This window comes from Pristiophorus japonicus, chromosome 5 (genome assembly GCF_044704955.1).
Source record: "Pristiophorus japonicus isolate sPriJap1 chromosome 5, sPriJap1.hap1, whole genome shotgun sequence".
Classification (NCBI taxonomy): Eukaryota; Metazoa; Chordata; class Chondrichthyes; family Pristiophoridae; genus Pristiophorus; species Pristiophorus japonicus.
Window position 1 is genome coordinate 245,350,705 of NC_091981.1, and position 20,228 is coordinate 245,370,932.

Sequence of the window (20,228 nt, forward strand, 5' to 3'; positions counted from 1 at the left end):
TACAGTGAGCTAAACTTAGTGCGACCTTAGTCTTCTTTATTACAACTCCAGAGTGCCTAAACAACATGGCAGCCAACCTTTTATCCTGGCCCTGCACGTGTGTGCAGGTGACCATTAGGACTCCAACAGTCGCGCCCTCTGGTGGCAAATATTACATAGTTACATACATAACATCACTCCCGGACCCCCAAAGTCTTCGGTACAAGTTATTTACAAGTTGAGGTGATCCGGAGCCCTTCGCTCCCTGGTTGATCGTCTAAGTTCAAACCCTGGCGTGTGTGAGTTGGCCGGACCATTGCTGCACTGCACCACGGCTGGTCTGACTGGACTGTCAGGAACGTTGGGTTCCTCCTCGTGATTGACAGCGAGGTCGATTGCTGGTTGGGTGTGTGTTGGTGGATCGTTGATGGTGATGTCCTCTTCAAGTCGTTCCTGGTTGTCAGTAAATCGCAATTTGGTCTGATCTAAATACTTTCTGCACGTTTGGCCATTTGACAGTTTGATTATAAACACTCTATTCCCTTCCTTGGACAAAACAATGCGAGCAACCCACTTGGGACCATGACCGTAATTCAGGACAAACACAGGGTCGGTAACATCAATGTCACGTGAAATAGCCGCGCGATCGTGGTACATGTTCTGCCGGTGTTGCCGGGTTTCCACGTGATCATTGAGATACGGGCGAACTAGGGAGAGCCTGGTTTTGAGGGCTCTCTTCATTTAACAATTCTGCCAGGGGAACCCCAGTGAGCGAGTGGGGTCGCGTCCGGTAACTCAGCAGAATGCGAGACAAGCGGGTCTGCTGGGAGCCGTCCGTCACGCGTTTCATGCTTTGCTTGAGTGTTTGGGCTGCCCGCTCCACTTGACCGTTAGATGCGGGCTTAAATGGAGCAGACCTGACATGCTTGATGCCATTGCGGGTCATAAACTCGTTGAATTCTGTGCTGGTGAAACACGATCCATTGTCGTTGACAAGGACGTCGGACAAGCCATGGGTGGCGAACATGGCCCGGAGGCTTTCAATGGTGGCTGTGGATGTGCTGGATGACATGATTACGCATTCAATCCATTTGGAGTAAGCGTCCACTACTACTAAAAACGTCTTTCCTAGAAAGGGGCCGGCAAAATCTACATGGATCCTGGACCATGGTTTGGAGGGCCATGACCACAGACTCCGTGGAGCCTCCCTTGGTGCATTGCTCAGTTGTGAGCAAGTGTTGCACTGATGCACGCATAACTCCAAATCCGAGTCAATGCTGGGCCGCCAAACATGCGATTTGGCAATTGCCTTCATCATGACAATGCCTGGATGGGTACTGTGTAGGTCGCGTATAAACGTTTCCCTGCCTTTTTTTTGGCAAAACCACGGATTACCCCATAAGAGACAATCCGACTGGATGAACAGTAAAACGGCTTAATTTCAACTTGCATTTCCCTGGGAACGGTCGACCAGTTCCCATTTAGAACGCAACTCTTTACTAATGATAGCACAGGATCCTGGCTGGTCCAGGTCCTGATCTGGCGAGCTGTGACGGGTGACCCCTCGCTCTCAAAAGCATCATGACCAGTAGCAAGTCTACGTGCTGCGCCATTTCAACTTTGGTGGTGGGTAATGGTAACCGGCTGAGAGCATCAGCACAGTTTTCAGTGCCTGGTCTGTGGCGGATAACATAGTCATAAGCGGATAATGTTAGTGCCCATCTTTGGATGCGGGACGAAGCATTGGTGTTTATACCTTTGCTCTCTGAAAACAGCTAAATGAGCGGCTTGTGATCGGTTTCAAGCTCAAACCGAAGTCCAAATAGGTATTGGTGCATTTTCTTAACCTGATATACACATGCTAACGCCCCTTTCTCGACCAGCCTTAGCCTTAGCCTTAGCCTTAGCCTCAGCTCTCTCAGCCTTAGACAGACTTCTAAACGCGTATGCAACCGATTGGCGGTTGCCCGATACATTGGCTTGCTGTAACACACAGCCGACTCTGTATGATGAGGCGTCACAAGCTTGCACCAAATGTTTACACAGGTCATAGTGTACAAGTAACTTATTTGAACATAGCAGGTTCCTGGCCTTCTCAAAGGCTGTGTCTTGAGATTTGCCCCAAACCCAGTCAAACCCAAACAAAGGCTCTAACAACGTGCTCAACCCGGGTAGAAAGTTACCAAAATAGTTGAGTCCCAGGAATGAACGCAGCTCCATCACATTCTGTGGTCTGGGTGCATTCTTGATGGTCTTCGAGTCCGTGGGCCTGATGCCATTTGCTGCAACCTTTCTCCCCAAAAATTTGACTTCTGGCACCAGGAAAACACACTTGGAGCATTTCAGCCTGAATCCCACTCTGTCTAGGTGACTTAGAACCTCTTCCAGGTTGTGTAAGTGTTCGATGGTGTCACGACCGGTGATCAGGATGTCGTCTTGAAACACAATGGTATGCGGAACAGATTTCAGCAAACTCTCCATGTTTCTCTGGAAAATGGCTGCAGCCGAGCCAATCCCGAAAGGGTACCTGTGGTATATAAACAGTCCTTTGTGTGTGTTGAGGCATGTCAGTCTTTTCAAAGTTTCAGCCAGTTCCTGTGTCATGGAGGCGGAGGTTAGGTCCAACTTGGTGAACAACTTCCCCCTCGCTAATGTTGCAAACAGGTCATCTGCCTTGGGCAGCAGGTACTGGTCCTGTAGTGAGACTCTGTTAATCATTACCTTGTAGTCTCCGCAGATTCTGACTGTGCCATCGCTTTTCAACACCGGAACAATTGGACTCGTCCACTCATTGAACTCGACTGGCGATATGATTCCTTCGCATTGGAGTCTGTCCAGTTCGATCTCGACTTTCTCCCTCATCATGTACGGAATCGCCCGAGCCTTGTGATGGACGGGCCGTGCATCGGGGCCTAGATGGATCTGTACCTTGGTGCCTGTGAAGTTGCCAATGCCTGGTTCGAATAGCGAGGGAAATTTGCTCAGCACTTGAGCACATGAGGCGTCATCCACTGAAGATAGTGCTTTGATGTCGTTCCAATTCCATCAAATCTTTTCTAGCCAGCTTCTGCCGAACAGCGTTGGGCCATTGCCTGGAATAATGCACATGATAGGTCATGCACAGCTCCATTATATGATACCTTCACTGCCGCACTTCCAATGACTGGTATGAGCTCTTTGGTGTAGATATGCAGCCTTGCAGCTTTGCATTAATCGGGCTCAGTTTGGGCCTTTGTGCCTTTATTGCCCCACAGTTTCTCTCAAACCTTCTGGCTCATTATTGACTGACTCGCACCCGTGTCCAACTCCATGGATACTGGAACTCCATTTAATTTGACTTTCAGCATTATAGGAGGGCTCAAGGTATGTATCCCATACATTTCTTCCTTGGGTTGAGTTGCTTGAGCTGCGTGATCCGCGCCGGATCCATCATCCTCTGCCACGTGCTATGTCGCAGCACGTTTGCACATTCGCTGGAGGTGCCCCATTGCAGCCTTTGCGCACACGTAGTGCTTGAATCGACATTGATGGGCCCGATGATTACCCCCACAGCGCCAACACGGTGCTGATGGATTCACATTCAACCCTGATGGCAGACTCTGAGTCATCACAGGTCTTGCAGCCACAGATGTATAGGCCCTGCCATCAGCAGTTCGGCCTGCTAGCGACGTCATTTTATGCACAGTACTTGCTGGTGAGCTTCGATGTTGAGAAGATATCTGTTTGGTGTTATCGTCCGTGGCCATGCATGCCTGGGTGATCACGATGGCCCTGCTCAGGTCTAGGGTTTCGGCAGCCAGCAGCTTTCAAAGAATGACCTCATGGCTGATGCCAAGCACGAAAAAGTCCCACAGCATTTCCCCCAACGCAGCTCCAAAATCGCAAAGTCCCGCGAGGCGTCTCAGGTTGGCGACAAAATCCGCCACGTCCTGGCCCCCGGAGCGAAGGTGCGTGTAAAAATAATATCTGGCCATGAGGATACTCTCCTTCGGCTTGAGATGGTCCTGAACCAGTGTGCACAACTTTGTATATTCCTTCTCCGTTGGTTTTGTCAGTGTAAGCAGATTCTTGATGAAGCCGTATATTTTAGGCCCCCAGACGGTGAGGAGAACCGCCCTGCGCTTGACCGCGTTAGTGTCTCCTTCCAGCTCATTGACCACGGCGTACTGGTCGAGACTCTCGACGAAGGCTTCCCAATCATCACCCTCTACGAATCTCTCTAATATTCCAATGGCAGCCATGGTTGCGTGAAGGTTCATATTCTGTTACTCGTCGCCAATTGTTATGTATAGAAGAACTCCACCAGGCTGAGTACTGTGAGCTAAACTTAGTCTTTATTACAACTCCAGCGTGCCTAAACAACATGGCAGCCAACCTTTTATACTGGCCCTGCATGTGTGTGCAGGTGACCATTAGGACTCCAACAGTCGCGCTCTCTGGTGGCAAGTATTACATAGTTAGTTACATGCGTAACAGTTTGTAGCACTGAAATATCTCCCATAGTTATTAACAGTGCAAACAGCAAAAGACCTGACTTTGCAGAAAGGACAGACCTTTTAAATCAGAAAGTACTGAACAACACGAAAAAGTAGCCTACAGTAATAACCAATGGTTAGCACCATTGGCCCTATGTAGGGGGCTGTCTGGGATAAGTGTGGACAGTGTAAGTGATGGGGACTGTACTAGAGGATGTCATTGGTGCATGAAACTTTACCTCAACAAGGAATTTTCAGGAGAGGAGAGGGGAGGGGAGAAAAGTGTCTATAATAAGCCCTTGAGCTGTACTGTTGGGAAGTTGGGATGAGTGCACAGTAAAAAGGTTTAAATCAGACATGAATTATGTGTAATCGACACAGGTCTACCAAAGGAACAACAGCGTGCACTGATATAGCACTGGTAACATAGCAAAACATCCCAAGGCACGTCACAAACATAGGGAGCAGATACGGAGCAAAGTTAAAAGAAGAGATGGGAAGGCGGCTGCAGATTTGAGGAGAGATTTGATGATTAGGAGAGAGATAACTGAAGTAATGGAGGATATAGTAGGCTTGAACTGCATAGCAAGGCCCCACATTCAGCAATGAAATAGATCATCTGTTTTAGTGAAATTGGTTGAGGGATAAACATTGGCTGGAATCTCTCCTGCCATTCTTCGAAATAGTGCCACAGGATCTTTTATGTCCACTTGAGAGGGTAGACGGGGCCTCGGTTTAACGCCTCATCCAAAAGATGGCACCTCTGACAATGCAGCACTCCCTCAGAACAGAGTCACACAAAAATCATGAAAAGAGGAACGGAACTTCTCCAAGGTTGGCATTCCTCAAAGAGAAGTTGTCATAGGTCAAACAGCACAAATAAAAAGTGAAAATCTGCAGATACTCAGAGCCAGTGGCTAACAGACTTGCCATTGAGGTAATTTGAGCAGTTGTTTACTGATATTTCAATGTTCCCAACTGCTGAGTGCATTTCAAAAACAACTGCTGTGTGGTAATTGAAAGGTGGAGTGCTGTATATTGAATGAATGGCCTCTCTCTTATAGTTAATGTGCTTTTTGATTCAGGATTCCCTTCTTTACATTTTTTCTTCTCAGTATTAGCCCATCTTGCTGTTTCGAAGCCTTATTTTGTGCTAGAAGAACGATTGCTCCTGGCTACTGATTTCACCATGTCCTCTGTCGAAGCTGCAGTTTGATTGACTGACTAGTGATGTGACTGCGCCAGATTGAGCTGAGCTGAGCATCTCACGTTCAAAACCCTCCAGGTGGAAGGCTCTGCAACTTCAAGCCTGGCTGGGAGCTGACTCATCTCAAACTAGTTCAATTGTCAAGACAAGCTTTGCAGCTGTAAAGCCAGTATGTTACCACACTCCGTTGGGCGGGCCACATCGTCCACATGCCCAACACGAGACTCCCAAAGCAAGCGCTCTACTCGGAACTCCTACACGACAAGCGAGCCCTAGGTGGACAGAGGAAATGTTTCAAGGACACCCTCAAAGCCTCCTTGATAAAGTGCAGCATCCCCACCGGCACCTGGGAATCCCTGGCCCAAGACTGCCCTAAGAAGAGGAAGAGAATCTGGGAGGGCGCTGAACACCTCGAGTCTCGTCGCCGAGAGCATGCAGAAAACAAGCACAGACAATGGAAAGAGCATATGGCAAACCAGGCTCCCCACCCACCCTTTCCTTCAACCTCTTCTGCCCCACCTGTGACAGAGACTGTAATTCCCGTATTGGACTGTACAGTCACCGGAGAACTCACTTTCAGAGTGGAAGCAAGTCTTCTTCGATTTCAAGGGACTGCCTATAATGATGATGATGTTACCACTTGATTATCAGACTGTTTGATACCTTTTAAAGAGAATTGCTCATCAGCTTCAGAAGTCTCATGCGACTGACCATTATCTCCAGGGTTCCCCTCTCTGGTTGGACGCATTCCGGGAGGTTTTATCATATGACCTCCCGCCTCCAACTGCCCCGCTCCCACCATTGGTCGCCCGGCACGTCAATCCTCTTGGCACACCATCTTCTCGCGGCAATTGGAAAGCAAACAGGCTCTCCGTTACCTGATTGAATGATTGGACTGCCAGTCCAACCGCCTTTTTTCCCATCTTCGATATTTTTATTAATGCCCCTATGAGTTTTCTCCCGGGATCCTGGCAGCAGTATCCTGGAGATTAATCTTTAATTCTGGAGACTCCAGGACAATCCAGGAGGTTTGGCAGCCCCTAGTTATTTCTGTGTCTAGGCCGCACTGTAGTGTGTCAGGAAGCTGGGTACACAAAGGCAGATTTCTGAGTGAGAAAAATTATGAGAAAGAACTAAGTACAAGAATGAAAGCATTTCAAACAAAGTGATATAAGGTCATGCTCATAAAATAGTTCTGGGTGCGGAAAGTTGTTTTGTCAATTGTAGGAATTTGTATTTTTGCATTTTGTACTATTTCCAGTTTCTGACCTTGTGCACAAGTATGACTCCTGTGTAAGTACAGTTGTGCTAGTGTGTCTGTAGTCTAGGTGGGCACTCGATCATATTCCATATTGTAAAAAAAGCTTGCATTTATATAATGCCTTTCACGGCCACCGGATACCCCAAATGTTTTACAGCCATTGAAGTAATTTTGAAGTCTAGTCAGTGTTGTAATGTAGGAAACACAGCAGCCAATGTGCACACAGCAAGCTCCCACAAGCAGCAATGTGATGATTGTTATTTATGTAAACCAGTAATTACCATGTCTAACCACCAGAGGGCTTATCCCCTGGAGTCCCAAGGGATCCCACAATCCTTTGGGAGCACCTGTATATAAGGAGGCCTCACAGGCTGGAGAGGCACTTTGAGATCTATAATAAAGAATTTCGGTCACACCTTACTTTGAGCTTGCAGTATCTAGTCTGACTCTTTATCCAAGACTTAACAACTGGTGACGAGATACAGATGACAAACCCCACCGCAACAATGCAGAGAACCGTGGGCATCCTGGAGAAATTTTCGGAGGGAGATGATTGGGAAACCTTCGTGGAACGACTCGACCTATACTTCGTGGCCAATGAGGTGAAAGGAGAAGCGAACGCTACCAACCGAAGGGTGATCCTACTCACCGTTTGCGGGGCACCAACGTATGGCCTTATGAAAAATCTGCTCGCTCCAGCGACAAGTCATTCGATGAGTTGTGCACACTGGTCTGGGTCCATCTAAACCCGAAGGAAAGCATTCTGATGGCGAGGTATCGGTTCTACACGTACAAGAGGTCTGAGGGAGCTATGTCGCCGAACTAAAGCGCCTTGCAGGGCATTGCGAATTTGAAGGACATTTGGAGCACATGCTCAGGGACTTCTTTGTACTTGGCATTAGGCATGAAGTAATACTTTGCAAACTTTTGACTGTAGAGACCCCAACCTTGAGTAAAGCCATAGCGATAGCCCAGGCGTTTATCGCCACCAGTGACAATACCAACAAATTTCTCTAGTGCTGCTGCAAGTACTGTGAACAAAGTAACGTTGTTTTTGAATTGAAATGTACATGGCAGGACTTGCTCGCCTGCAGGTGCACGTCTGCAGATGACTCAGAGTCCATCATCAAGGGTGGTGAATACAAGGCCATTAACAGCTTGTTGGCGCTGCGGGGGTGATCATCGTTTCCATTCAAGCCGCTTCAAAGGATACATTTGCAAGGGCTGTGGAACAATGGGACACCTCCAATGCATGTGCAGGCGAGCTGCAAACCCTGCTAATCCTGCAAACCACCATGTTGCAGAGGAGGATAGATCCACGGTGGATCACGACGAACCAGAGCCTCAGACCGAGGAGGCAGAGGTATATGGGGTGCACACATTTAGTGTCCCCCGATAATGCTGAAGGTTGAATTAAATGGACTCCCGGTGTCCATGGAGCTGGACACAGGCGCAAGCCAGTCCATAATGAGCAAAAAGACTTTCGATAAATTGTGGTGCAGCAAGGCCTCAAGGCCATTCCTGAGCCCCATTCGTACTAAACTGAGAACGTACACAAAGAAACTGATTCCCGTAATTGGCAGTGCTACCGTAAAGGTCTCCTATGATGGAGCGGTGCACGAGTTACCACTCTGGGTGGTACCGGGCGATGGCCCCACGCTGTTCAGCAGCAGCTGGCTGGGAAAGATACGCTGGAACTGGGGCGAATTCCGAGCGCTTTCGTCCGTCGACGATACTTCATGTGCCCAGATCCTAAACAAGTTCCCCTCGCTGTTCAAACCAGGCATCGGGAAGTTCCAAGGAACAAAAGTGCAGATCCATTTGATCCTGGGGGCACGACCCATCCATTACAAGGCGAGAGCGGTACTTACATGATGAGAGAGAGGGTGGAGATCAAGCTGCACAGCCTGCAACGAGAGGGCATCATTTCGCCGATCGAATTCATTGAATGGGCCAGTTCTATTGTTCCAGTCCTCAAGGGAGACGGCATCGTCAGAATCTGTGGTGATTACAAAGTAATTATCAATCGTTTCTCTCTGCAGGACCAATACCCACTACCAAAGGCAGAAGACCTATTTGCGACATTGGCGGGAGGGAAAACGTTCACAAAGCTGGACTTGGCCTCGGCCTACATGACGTAGGAGCTGGAGGAATCATCGAAAGGCCTCACCTGCATCAACAAGCACAAAGGTCTCTTCATTTACAACAGATGCCCGTTTGGGATTCGATCGGCCGCGGCGATATTCCAGAGGATCATGGAAAGCTTGTTGAAGTTGGTCCCGTGCACCATGGTCTTCCAGGACGACATCTTGGTTACAGGTCGGGACACCGTCGAGCACCTGCAGAACCTGGAGGAGGTTCTTAGTCGGCTTAATCGTGTGGGGCTCAGACTAAAATGCTCGAAGTGCGTTTTGCTGGCACCTGAAGTGGAGTTCCTGGGGCGAAGAATCGCGGCGGCCGGCATCAGGCCCACTGATTCGAAGACGGAGGCAATCAAGAATGCACCGAGACCACAGAACATGATGGAGGTGCGGTCGTTTCCAGGACTCCTGAACTATTTTGGTAACTTCTTACCGGGTCTTAGCACATTGTTAGAACCACTATACGCTTTACTGCGTAAAGGAGATGAACGGGTATGTGGTAAAAGCCAAGAAAATGCCTTTGAGAAAGCTAGGAAGCTGTTCTGTTCAAACATATTGCTTGTGTTGTACGATCCATGTAAGCGTTTGGTACTAACATGTGATGCGTCGTCGTACAGGGTTGGGTGTGTATTGCAACAAGCTAATGAATTTTGGAAATTGCAACCGGTTGCTTATGCATCCAGAAGTCTGTCTAAGGCTGAGAGGGCCTATGATTGAAAAAGAAGCGTTAGTGTGTGTTTACAGGATAAAGAAAATGCATTAATATCTGTTCGGGCTCAAATTTGAAATGGAAACCGACCAAAGCCGCTTATATCCCTCTTTTCTGAAAGCAAGGGGATAAATACGAATGCATCGGCCCGCATCCAGAGATGGGCGCTCACGTTGTTCGCATACAACTACGCCATCCGCCACAGGCCAGGCACAGAAAACTATGCCGATGATCTCAGTAGGCTGCCATTGCCCACCACCAGGGTGGAGATGGCACAGCCCGCAGATTTAGATATGGTAATGGGAGCATTCGAGAGTGAGCAATCACTCGCCCAACAGATTAGAACCTGGACGAGCCAGGACCCCTTACTGTCCTTAGTAAAAATAACTGTGTGCTCCACGGGAGTTTGTCTAGTGTCCCGTTAGAGATGCAGGAAGAAATAAAGCCCTACCAGCGGCGCAGAGATGAAATGACTATACAGGCAGACTGCCTCCTATGGGGTAATCGGGTAGTGGTGCCAAAAAAGGGCAGGAACACCTTCATTAGTGATCTCCACAGCACCCACCCAGGCATCGTAATGATGAAAGTGATAGCCAGATCCCACGTGTGGAAAATTTGAATCATAGAATCATACCACAGCGCAGAAGGAGGCCATTCGGCCCATCGTGCCTGCGCCAGCTCTTTGAATAGCTCTTTGAATAGCTATTCAATCAGTCCCACTCCTTTGCTCTTTCCCCATAACCATGAAAATTTTTCTTTTTCAAGGATTTATCCAAACCCCCTTTGAAAGTTACAAGTGAAGCTGCTTCCACCATCCATTCAGGCAGTGCACAACAACTCGATATCTTCCTTCTGACTCTTTTGCCAATGACCTTCAATCTGTGGCAGCTGCTTACCGACCCACATTGCAATAGAAACAGTTTCTCCTTATGTACTCGATCAAAATCTCTGAATTTTGAACATCTTTTCAAATTTTGAAACACAAATCGTATTGTAAAAGTATTCGATTTTAAATGCATCACAAGGAAGGAAAGTCAACTTTCTAATGTATGACGAGCATTGTTATTTGGGGCTAAAACTCTCCATTTTTATTTACTTAGAAATGTTTTGTAATTTATGTTTTGTAAGTATAGGGGGTGTTGAAGGGGAGCTTCGTGCAATGGGAATGCACATTTTGAATTTTGATATAGAAACATAGAAACATAGAAAATAGGTGCAGGAGCAGGCCATTCAGCCCTTCTAGCCTGCACCGCCATTCAACGAGTTCATGGCTGAACATGAAACTTCAGTACCCACTTCCTGTTTTCACGCCATACCCCTTGATCCCCCGAGTACTAAGGACTTCATCTAACTCCCTTTTGAATATATTTAGTGAATTGGCCTCAACTACTTCCTGTGGTAGAGAATTCCACAGGTTCACCACTCTCTGGGTGAAGAAGTTTCTCCTTATCTCGGTCCTAAATGGCTTACCCCTTATCCTTAGACTGTGACCCCTGGTTCTGGACTTCCCCAACATTGGGAACATTCTTCCTGCATCCAACCTGTCCAAACCCGTCAGAATTTTAAACGTTTCTATGAGGTCCCCTCTCACTCTTCTGAACTCCAGTGAATACAAGCCCAGTTGATTCAGTCTTTCTTGATAGGTCAGTCCCACCATCCCGGGAATCAGTCTGGTGAATCTTCGCTGCACTCCCTCAACAGCAAGTATGTCTTTTTTAAAAAGTGGGGTTACATTGGCTACCCTCCACTCGATAGGAACTGATCCAGAGTCAATGGAATGTTGGAAAATGACTGTCAATGCATCCGCTATTTCCAAGGCCACCTCCTTAAGTACTCTGGGATGCAGTCCATCAGGCCCTGGGGATTTATCGGCCTTCAATCCTATCAATTTCCCCAACACAATTTCCCGACTAATAAAGATTTCCCTCAGTTCCTCCTCTTTAATAGACCCTCTGACCACTTTTATATCCGGAAGGTTGTTTGTGTCCTCCTTAGTGAATACTGAACCAAAGTACTTGTTCAATTGGTCTGCCATTTCTTTGTTCCCCGTTATGACTTCCCCTGATTCTGACTGCAGGGGACCTACGTTTGTTTTTACTAACCTCTTTCTCTTTACATACCTATAGAAACTTTTGCAATCCGCCTTAATGTTCCCTGCAAGCTTCTTCTCGTACTCCATTTTCCCTGCCCTAATCAAACCCTTTGTCCTCCTCTGCTGAGTTCTAAATTTCTCCCAGTCCTCAGGTTCGCTGCTATTTCTGGCCAATTTGTATGCCACTTCCTTGGCTTTAATACTATCCCTGATTTCCCTAGATAGCCACGGTTGAGCCACCTTCCCTTTTTTATTTTTACGCCAGGCAGGAATGTACAATTGTTGTAATTCATCCATGCGTTCTCTAAATGTCTGCCATTGCCCATCCACAGTCAACCCCTTAAGTATCATTAGCCAATCTATCTTAGCCAATTCATGCCTCATACCTTCAAAGTTACCCTTCTTTAAGTTCTGGACCATGGTCTCTGAATTAACTGTTTCATTCTCCATCCTAATGCAGAATTCCACCATATTATGGTCACTCTTCCCCAAGGGGCCTCGCACAATGAGATTGCTAATTAATCCTCTCTCATTACACAACACCCAGTCTAAGATGGCCTCCCCCCTAGTTGGTTCCTCGACATATTGGTCTAGAAAACCATCCCTTATGCATTCCAGGAAATCCTCCTCCACCGTATTGCTTCCAGTTTGGCTAGCCCAATCTATGTGCATATTAAAGTCACCCATTATAACTGCTGCACCTTTATTGCATGCACTCCTAATTTCCTGTTTGATGCCCTCCCCAACATCACTACTACTGTTTGGAGGTCTGTACACAACTATGATCAGCATCCCCTATTCATGAGATGGTAATGCATTTTGGAAATTCAGACAGGGACGCCAACACGCCCAACAGGAACATGAATTGGGAATTCAGGAATGGGGGGCTGCTCACCCCAAGCAGGTGCCACCTAGCCCCTCAGCAGGAGAGACACAGACAAAATGGGAGAAATCTGAAGGATGTGTGCTCATCATTGGAGGGTAACTCCAATGATGAACACAGTAAAGCAGTAATGTTTATGGAGATAAAGCTGTCTAGTTGGAAAACTGGTTTGCCAAAGGAAAGTGATGCTCAACATACTGAAAACTCAGTTGTTAGTGCTTAGCAGGGTCTTTGACCATCTTACCATCTTTTCCTTTCTCACTCCAATCGCTCCCTCACACATTCTGCATACCAAAGTAATGCTGCTTTGAGCTGTCACTCACCTGTCTCTGCTTACTGTTGCCACTAACTGATAACCCTCATCTCTCCCTCTTCTCTTTCCAGGTCCAGCAGAAGATGGGGCCTAGTTGGTGCAGAGCAAAAGGAGGAAATCCTTCCGTAGCACACATCGTCTCTTGACCTTACTCTTCTATGCACCCGCTCAAAAACTGGCACCGTGTGCAGTTTAGGGTCTGCTAGAGGGGTTTGCACTGGGAGATTCACCCAGCACAACTATGCAGGAGCAAGATCGGGGAGAGAACAGCCCAGGAATCAGCTCCCGGGAGGGCAAACTCACATCCTAATCCTGCTGGAGAGGGCACAGATGATGACATCAGGAAGACTGACAGCTGTGCATCACCAACTTCTGAGTGCATTGGACTGCCTGACAGTGAGCCCACGCACAATGTTGGAGAGCATGGAGTTCAGCTCCAATTTTTGTGCGATATTCGAGAAAGGCATAGAAAAAATGCAATCAACTGTGGGGCACGTTGTTATCTCTGTGATCACTACACCATAACCCACAGTGCTGGCTCCTCTATTGACCGCTCTGGCAACTTCACTGGAAGATCAGACTACTGCCATTGCAGCTTTGGGTTCCAATATCCCCTCTGGTTTTCAAAGTATGAAACATAGAAACATAGAAAATAGGTGCAGGACCAGGCCATTCGGCCCTTCAAGCATGCACCACTATTCAATAAGATCATGGCTGATCATTCACCTCATACCCTTTTCCAGCCTTCTCTCCATACCCCTTGATCCCTTTAGCCATAAGGGCCATATCCAACTTCCTCTTGAATATATCTAACGAACTGGCATCAACAACTCTCTGCGGCAGGGAATTCCACAGGTTAACAATTCTCTGAGTGAAGAAGTTACTCCTCATCTCGGTCATAAATGGCCTACCCCTTATCCTAGACTCCCTGCAAGAACGTCCTTCCTCAGATTAGGAGACCAAAACTGAACACAATACTCCAGGTGTGGCCTCACCAAGGCCCTGTACAACTGTAGCAACACCTCCCTGCCCCTGTACTCAAATCCCCTCGCTATGAAGGCCAACATGCCATTTGCTTTCTTAACCGCCTGCTGTACCTGCATGCCAACCTTCAATGACTGATGTACCATGACACCCAGGTCTCGCTGCACCTCCTCTTTTTCTAATCTGCCGCCATTCAGATAATATTCTGCCTTCATGTTTTTGCCACCAAAGTGGATAACCTCACATTTATCCACATTATACTGCATCTGCCATGCATTTTTCCACTCACCTAACCTGTCCAAGTCACCCTGCAGCTTCTTACCATCCTCCTCACAGCTCACACCGCCACCCAGCTTAGTGTCATCTGCAAACTTGGAGATATTACACTCAATTCCTTCATCTAAATCATTGATGTATATTGTAAATAGCTGGGGTCCCAGCACTGAGCCCTGTGGCACCCCACTACTCACTGCCCGCCATTCTGAAAAGGACACGTTTATCCCAACTCTCTGCTTCCTGTCTGCCAACGAGTTCTCTATCCATGTCAATACATTATCCCCAATACCATTTGCTTTAATTTTGTACACCAATCTCTTGTGTGGGACCTTGTCAAAAGTCTTTTGAAAGTCCAAATACACCAAATCCACTGGTTCTCCCTTGTCTACTCTGCTAGTTACATTGTCAAAAAATTCTAGATTTGTCAAGCATGATTTCCCTTTCATAAATCCATGCTGACTTGGACCGATCCTCTCGCTGCTTTCCAAATGCGCTGCTATTTCATCTTTAATAATTGATTCCAACATTTTCCCCACTTCTGATGTCCAGCTAACCAGTCTATAATGTTCAGCCATGAACTCATTGAATGGCGGTGCAGGCTCGAAGGGCCGAATGGCCTACTCCTGCACCTATTTTCTATGTTTCTATGTTTCCCATTTTCTCTCTCCCTCCTTTTTTAAAAAGTGGTGTTACATTAGCTACCCTCCAGTCCATAGGAACTGATGCAGAGTCGAGAGTCTGTTGGAAAATGATCACCAATGCATCCACTATTCTAGGGCCACTTCCTTAAGTACTCTGGGATGCAGTCTATCAGGCCTGGGGATTTATCGGCCTTCAATCCCATCAATTTCCCTAACACAATTTCCTGGCTAATAAGGATTTCCTTCAGTTCCTCCTTCTCGCTAGACTCTCGGTCCCCTAGTATTTCCGGAACGTTATTTGTGTCTTCCTTAGTGAAGACAGAACCAAAGTATTTGTTCAATTGGTCTGCTATTTCTTTGTTCCCCATTATAAATTCACCTGATTCTGACTTTAAGGGACCTACATTTGTCTTCGTGAGAACGTGGATGGGGGCTTCCAAAGTGCCACTTCACTCCTGCATTCTGTTCTCTCACGCAGCAGTGAGAGAGTGCAGAGACACAGCCCAGTGAGAATGGCATTGGCTCCAGGGAGAGGCATCTGCTGTCCTTTGTCATGCCTACTCCCCTGCCAGTCCCTCAAGCAGTCGGTCAGATGATGGCGGACAGCCAGCTGCACCAGATTCCCGCTACCCTGGGCAAGGTGCCGCAGTCTGTAGCTGGGCTCTCTATGGCCAGAGCTCCTCGAGGTCGCCCACCACTGTAATATAGACCACTGCCCAGTGGACTACTGCTCCACCTAGTGGACTACTGTAGTAATGCAACTACTATGTATATAATAAAAGGATCATGTGAGCAGGTCACATGACAAGTTCCTGTAGAGACATCTTGTGTGTAGTGTGTTTGTGATGTGTAAAGAATATATCGCATTGGCGAATGAGAATAGGATAATCGGATTCCCTAGTTGGATTTTTTATTGGTGGATCATCCAGTCAAACAACAGAGAGACTTTGATAGGTTCTTGTAGCTAAAAATCCAAGGTAAATTTCAAGCACACTATTGACATTGCTAGAGCCCAGATGACCACGCCTATGGGAATAATGGGGTGAAATCCATTGCAACCGAGAGACTTTTGGCATGTATGTGGAGTGGCTAGAAATGTTTTTCACCGCAAATGGTATCATTGAAGTCCCCAATGATGAAAACCATACCCAGCTGGTGTTAGAAAGAGGACGGGCTATTTTCCTGACTGAAGCAGGCCCCGAGGTGTATGAAACCCGGAAAAATGTGCTTGTTCCCCTCAAGCCAAAGGACACATCACTTACGGAGATGTATAGCACTACAATCCTGAGCTCTTGGGAATTGCTGAAAGTTATCATTTTTGAACAGGAGATCAATTAATTGATGAGGGTATCAATGAGTGCATAGTAGTTTAAAAAAAGTTATCTATTCATTTTCATTTCGGAAATTTTCAGGACAGAGCATTGTGTGACCGATTTGTTTGTGGGATGAAAAGTGAAGCAATAAGAAGGAAGTTATTGACAATCCTTAACTTGACTTTTGATTTAGCTTGTCAGACAGCTATGTCGATGGATATGGCCGACCAATACTCTTGAGAATTTCGTGCCATTTCCAGTCGTCAGACAACTGAGATGAATCAGCTACAGGTTAAAAGTAAAAGGAGTTTGTGCTCCAAGGCCTCAGCAGCTGGCCAGGGCAACAATAAATTAAAGTCATGTTATTGGTGCCTGGCACAACACATTGCTCAAAGCTGTCCATATGTGAAGCCAGAGTGTTTCTTTTGCAAGAAAACTGGGCATCTTACAAAGGCATGCCGACTTAAGAGTAAACCGATGTTCAATTCTAGATGTAGAAATCGCCAGAGACTACATAGCATTGAAGAGAAGCAATAGGACGAGGAGTTCTGGAGATACACGTCATCAGGAGCACGACATTATCAAACAGCGCTTCGCGAAGTATCGTCATCCAAGTGGATGTTGCAGGAACCAGGATATCCATGGAAATCAGCACTGGTGTATCTGTGAGCGTAGTACTGGAATCACTATATCTCGACAAGTTGAGTGATTTTCCGATAGAGAAATCGAAGATAGAGCTGCGAGGCTACTCAGGATATCAAATTCCTGTTGTAGGATGTATCACCGTACCGGTGAAATACAAAGATCACTTTCAGAGCTTGCTTCTCTTAGTAATGGCAGGAGACAAGCCTGGCTTAATAGGTAGAATTGGTTGGGATCACTGAAGCTGGATTGGAATGAGATTTTTCGTGTTGAAATGAGATTTGCATCGAAGGATGGTGTCATCAAATAGTATCCAAAGGTGTTCCGCGGAACAAATAGGCCGATCCAAGGCTTCAAGGTGAGTGTCAGAATACAGAAGGAGACTAGATGAGTTTACTGCAAGCCATGTCCCATACCATACGCACTCAGGGAGAAAGTTGAGCAAGGAAAGATCTAGAAACTGAGAACATTATCTCTAAGGTAGATCTATATAATTGTTGTACCTAAGTCTGATGGTAAGGTAAGGTTGTGTGGTGATTATAAAGTAACCGTAAACCAGGTTTTAGAAGGTAATCTACCCAATACATTGTCAAATGTAGAAGATTTGTTCACAACGCTGACAGGTGGCCAGATCTTCTCGAAGTTAGATCTGACAAATACCTACTTACAACTAGAGCTAGATGAGGAGTCCAAGTCATAAATACTCATCTCGGTCTATGTAAATTTAATAGGGTACCATTTGGAGTGTCTTCCACCCCCACCATATTCCAAGGGGTGATGAACCAGATTCTGCAAGGTATTGAAGGGGTAGTATGTTATTTAGATGATATATTCATTTCAGCACCAAACAGGCAAATCCATAATTATTGAATGAAGTGCTCAAACGGCTAGAGAAGCACAGAGGCTGCTCACAAGTTTGAGTTATTTCAAAACTCAGTGGAGCACTTAGGGTACAGAGTAGACAAAGATGGCTCCGCAAGATCCTACAAATCCCCTGGGAGGACAGACGCACCAACGTTAGCGAACTTGTCCAGGCCAACATCCGCAGCATTGAAGCACTGACCACACTTGATCAGCTCCACTGGGCAGGTCACCTAGTTCGCATGCCAGACACAAGCCTCCCAAAGCAAGCGCTCTACTTGGAACTCCTCCATGGCAAACGAGCCAAAGGAGGGCAGCGGAAACGTTACAAGGACACCCTCAAAGCCTCCCTGATAAAGTGCAACATCCCCACTGACACCTGGGAGTCCCTGGCCAAAGACCGCCCTAAGTGGGGGAAGTGCATCTGGGAGGGCGCTGAGCACCTCGAGTCTCGTCGTCGAGAGCATGCAGAAATCAAGCGCAGGCAGCGGAAAGAGCGTACGGCAAACCAGTCACACCCACCCCTTCCCTCAACGACTATTTGTCCCTCCTGTGACAGAGAGACTGTGGTTCTCATATTGGACTGTACAGCATCTAAGAACTCATACTAAGAGTGGAAGCAAGTCTTCCTCGATTCCGAGGGACTGCCTATGATGATGATGATGATGACATCCAACCAAGGGAAAGCTGGATGCAATCAGAAATGCACCCATTCCCAAGAATGTTACTGAACTTCGATCCTTTTTGGGTCTTTTAAAGTACTATGGGAAGTTCCTACTAAATTTGGTTACAGTGTTACATCCACTGAATGAGCTGTTTTTAAAAAAAACAGGTCCATTGGAAGTGGTCAGAAGATTGCGACGCAGCATTCAAGGAGTTTAAAAGCCAGTTGGGAGAGAGTACTATATTAGTTCACTGTGACATATCTAAGGAGATCAAGCTAGTATGTGACGCCTCTCCGTATGGAGTTGGGCAGTGATCTCTCATGTACGACATGAGCTGGTGCAGGGGGGCGATGACTTGGAGAAGGGTGATTGGATTGGACGTCACCAAAATCAAGGTCGCTGATTGGAGCATGGGCAGGTACAGCAGGAGAGGCGGCGAGGTCGGGGCGAAGGAGCTGCAAGAGATTGTACAGCAACGTGATCGGGGTCCAGGAGAAGTGTGAGTTCGGGGCCCAGGAGAGATGTGAGTTCGGGGCCCAAGAGAGATGTGAGTTTGGGGCCCAGAAGAGGCGAGGGCCCAGGGGCAGCATGGGCTAGCCCACACTGCGATATGTGTGCGCACTGAGCTGGTCTCCAGTCGTCTTGGTTAATCCTTGCCACCGGAACAAGACCTAGCTCTGTCAAGCCCGATTGGTGGCTGGTGTGCAACATCCATGCACAGGCATCTTCCACCTTCAGTATGTAGTTTGGGACCTGAAATGTCAGGCCCTTCATTGAAACACCTGTGAACTCATTCCTTTTTGGTGTGGAAACAAGTCATCCTCGATACGAGGGACTGCCTGAGAAGACTGCATAGTGAGGAGGAGAGACCAATTGCTTTTCCTTCACGCACTCTCACATGCAGATCCAAAGGGAAGCTTTGGCATTGATTTCTGGGGTCAAGAAGTTCTCCAAATTCTTGTATGGTCATAAGTTTACCATTGTTACTGACCAAAAGCCCCTGACAGCAACCCTCCATCCAGTTCCAACCTTAGCTGCAGCTCGAATGCAGAGATGGGCTTTGATTTTGTCAGCATATATGTATAACATTGAATATAGATAATCAGCTGATTACAGTAATGCTAATGCTATGTCCAGGTTTCCATCCCCATCACAAGTTACACCCAATAGGGAAGAAGTGTTCTATTTTTCATACATTGATGAGCTGCCAGTCACAGCTGAAGAGATTGCTAGAGCAATCAAACGTGACCCAGTTTTGTCAAAGGTGTATGATTACAACAACTTTTAGTCATAAAGCGCCTTTAACATAGTAAAACATCCCAAGGCGCTTCACAGCAGTGTTATAAGACAAAACAGATAAATTTGACACCGAGCCACATAAGAAGAAATTACGGAAGATGACCAAAAGCTAGGTTAAAGAGGTAGGCTTTAAGGTGCGTCTTAAAGGAGAAAAGAGAGGTAGAGAGGCGGAGAGGTTTACATCGCAAATGGCTGGCCAAATCAGGTATCTGAGAATTATATTCATCCATACTTTGTTCGAAGGAATGAATTATCAGTGGATTAAAAATTGTCTCATGTGGGGTGCAAGAGTAGTTATCCCAAATAAGTTCAGATCTTTGAAGATGTAACGAACAGGGTGGATAAAGGGAACCAGTGGATGTGATGTATTTGGACTTCCAGAAGGCATTTGACAAGGTGCCATATAAAAGGTTACTGCACAAGATAAAAGTTCACAGGGTTGGGGATAATATATTAGCATGGATAGAGGATTGGCTAACTAACAGAA

General features: G+C 46.8%; 1 long non-coding RNA gene across 1 annotated transcript in view; it reads left to right on the forward strand.

Annotated features, from left to right (window-relative positions):
- LOC139263990 (uncharacterized) overlaps positions 1-13,671 on the forward strand; it is a 45,929-nt gene extending 32,258 nt beyond the window's left edge. The window contains exon 3 of the long non-coding RNA XR_011593265.1: positions 13,132-13,671. This is a non-coding gene — a long non-coding RNA (uncharacterized lncRNA). The remainder of the gene's footprint in view (positions 1-13,131) is intronic.
- Positions 13,672-20,228: the final 6,557 nt, after the last annotated feature.